A 3,782-nucleotide genomic window follows, 5' to 3' on the forward strand; every position below is an offset into this window, starting at 1 on the left:
TTTAGACGGTTCTGCAGAAGCTCCTTCGAAACATGTAGTTAGTTCAGTGTGAGATGCACTTACTTCTGGTTGGGTCGCTTCAGCATCTTTTAAGTGGCTCAGTAGCAGGAATAGTTTTCAGATGGATCATGCAATAGAGCTCCATTTCTTCTGCTTGGTGTTCAGCAGAAAATATCTCCCAAAATTGGCAGTGATTGGGATGGAGCAACATCTGATCTTCCATTGAGTGAGCTGTTGGTTGAACTTCTGAAGATACCAAATCAACAACCTGATGTGTTCCTTTGGTGCAGTACAGCAGCAAGAACAATAGATTGGAATTACTTCATCAACTGAAGCCAGACTAGAAATAAGAGATGATGGACTGAGTAGGCGAGTGTCGGGAGCATAAGTACTAGTGACCTTAGCTTTTGAAGGGGCTGTGGTTCCTTTCCTCAACTGGCTTAATTCGAAGAATACTGGGACAAAACCTACTGTACTGCAAAGGCTGCGCAAAAGCCTGTTTTTGAGCAAGAAGTTGCTCGTCATCAATCTCAGCGATTAGTCAAAATTTGAATCACATTTGGTCTTGGACAGCCGTATGATTCGCAAGAGTCAAAATTGGAGTTAGAGTCTTTAAAACTGAATCCATCCTCTGACATTTGAGTTGCTCAGAAGTAATTCCTCTGTTGATGCCTCAATACATTATTAGTCTTAGCAGAAGCAAAGACCTGCTTTTCATTTTTCACCTTATTCCATACGCACCTGGTTTTCTTAAGTATGTGATTGTGGGTGGAAAGCTCTAACCTTCAGCCAATCATCAAAGAAGATAATCTCTTCACCGGCAGATTTATCATTTTCGTCCATGTGAAGATCAATAGCAGTTTGAAAAGAGACTTGGCGCCAGAATTTGTGGTTCTTCAGTGAGTTTTCCCTTGCCTTTGTCTGATGACTGCAGGCAGCACAGGTCTAAAGACAGAAAGACCCTGCGAATGGTTTCTCTAAAAACAACTCCAGACAATGATCTGAGAGTCGGAAAAGACGTTGAAGTAGTTGCAGAAGAGGTGGCTGCTGGGATTGATGAGAGGAGAGAATCTGGTTTAGATGAGGTGACTTCTAGAAAAACCTATCTTAAAGAGACAGAGTCAAGATCAGCAAGGGCTGCTGTGTTTTTGAGACGAATGGTTAGTTCTTGGTTTCTTTTTGCTTGGGGTGGTTGGGAGTGAGGCTTGGTCGGAGCAGCAGATTCTTCCGATACAGTCTTATGTGAATCAGTCACAACAATCACTCTCTTCCTTTTGACCTTCTTATGAGGAGCTTGAACCTCAGTTTGATCATCGTAAATCTCCTTCTTGAGAGCAACAAAATCGGCAACACTTGGCTTTGGTCTTAAGGCAAGCACATTATCCGTATCAACCATTGTGACATAAGAACCATCATGTTCAGAATGTCAGTGGAAAACCAGCATCTTTCAATATTTTTGCTTATCTGAAAGAAAAAACCAGTACCTTTTCTCAAAATCATATCATCATGATTTTGAACAGAAGCGACTCCAATCCATTTTGGCTTCAGAGGTGAGGGCTATCATCACTTGAATTTTTACTTTGTCATCCTATCAAACATACCGGCCTTGACCAGAAGCACTTTAGCCACAATATCAGCAAGGTCTGGTACCTCATTGTTTAGAAGCTTCTTGAAGCAGGAGGGAGAGAGTTCCTCTCCAGAAGCTGAGAAAGAGGTGAGTGCAGAAGACATCTCCTCTTAAAAACAAACCGAAACATTCAAAATTCCCCGAAATCGGAAGAAAGAAAGTTGACCCTCGTAGAGCAGCATCAATGGAGATGGATGCTATCCCTGTGAGGTAAATGATCTTGCCATCCTGAAGGGTCGCTTTAGCATAGAAGTTCAATAGGGTAGTCATGTAGATGAGAGCGGGTGCTTCCAGAAATCTTCTGAGACCAGATTTTTCAATGGCCTTGAACATGCTTGACAAGATTTTTCATCCTTGATAGTTAGAACTGAGGCAAAGTTAACTTGATAAGCGTTTAGTGTATAAGTTCCATCCATTTTTTGTAAATAAGATGGATTCGAAGTAGATTCTATTGTAGAGAAATACGAGAAAAAAGCAGTAGCTAGTATGCAATAGTCTAAAATCGTTAAAAGTGAATTGAGAGAGAGAGGCGATTAATATACAAAATGTAATGCCGTCATTGGTAAACCATAGGGACACGTGTCAATATGTTTACGGTTGAGTTTTGAAAAGTTAAATTGTGAATTTCAGGTAAGCCAATGATTTAAAAAAAAAATTGAAAATCAATGAAAAGGCGGATTGTCCAAAGCGGTTAGTAAAGTAACTCAGAAGAGGATTTTTCGTTTATGATAATATTCTTCTGGAAATCTTAAGTACTGAAATATATCCAGCACCTTGATAAAAACCAGTTAAAAACATTTTTTTTATCGAAAGACAACTCTCCTTCTGTTTTTGACAAGGCACGAAAATATCAAACAATAATATTCCCCCTAAATTAATGCAAATAAACAAATATTAAAATTGAAGATTCGAGATCTGAGGGAAATGACATATGACTCTTGATATTCGTGCAGGACTTGAACAGTCACTTGACTCTTCGATTCCTCGAGAATAAATATAAATACCTACAAACACACAAATGAAATCATTTTAGTCACTTAACAAATGGATAGTGCAAGTAATTCATCAGAGTCTTCACCTGAGTCGGATGCAGCAGAGGAGTTCCAAGGCAACTTCCGGCGTCTCGTAAGAAGATGTTTGAAGACATCATTTTCCAAGAGATGAAGACTTGGAAGAAATTCCTTGACCTATAATCTGAATAATTCTATATTATTATTAGGACTAAGTTGCGGAATCATTCCGTTCACCAACCACGATCATGCAAAGAGAGTGGGATGATTCCAGCAAGTCTAAGTTAGGGTTTCTATTGAAAATCTCAGTACTGCTGATATCAACACTTATAACTGTTAATCTATTGTAACACATTTGATTTTATGAATGAATAAATCGTTTTGACATACTTTCTTGTTATCTACTGATTTTACTTAATGCATAAAAAAATAGAAAACAAAGATAATAATCAGTAGTTATGATAAATCAATTAAATCAAGAACATTACGGAAAATAAGAAAACTTATTCTCAAGCAGAGGTTTTGTAAAGATATCTGATGTTTGTTGATCAGTAGGAACATACTCTAGACGAATGTCCTTCTTCTGCACATGATCTTAATAAAATGATGTCTGATGTAAATGTGCTTCGATTCTGGATTGTGAGTAATTGCTATAGCACTGGTTAATGTCACAGAATATAGGTGATTCAGAGGCTTGAACTCCATAGTCCTTAAGTTGTTGTGGCATCCAAAATAATTGAGAGCAGCAACTTCCAGCATCAAGGTATTCTGCTTCTGCTTCTGTAGTAGACGTGGCTATGAAGTCTGCTTTTTACTAAATAGGAGATCAACCTATCACTAAGAAATTGACCCAAAACCAATAGTTCTTTTTCTATCCAGTTTGCAACCTGCATAGTCAGCATCTGAATATCCAATAAGATTGAAAGAAGAATCATTGGGATACCATAGGCCGACATTTTGAGACCCTCCAAATATTTCAGAATTCGTTTAGCAGCAATATAATGCAATACTTAGGGGTTTGACTGAAATTCCGCACAAATAAAAACAGCAAACATAATATCAGGTCTAACTGGCAGTAAAAATATAACAATGAGCCAATAGACCACGATATTGAGTTACCCCTACTGAAATTCTATTTTCATCTT

The sequence above is a fragment of the Primulina tabacum genome, chromosome 14 (assembly GCF_025594145.1).
Source record: "Primulina tabacum isolate GXHZ01 chromosome 14, ASM2559414v2, whole genome shotgun sequence".
In the NCBI taxonomy this organism is placed as follows: domain Eukaryota; kingdom Viridiplantae; phylum Streptophyta; class Magnoliopsida; order Lamiales; family Gesneriaceae; genus Primulina; species Primulina tabacum.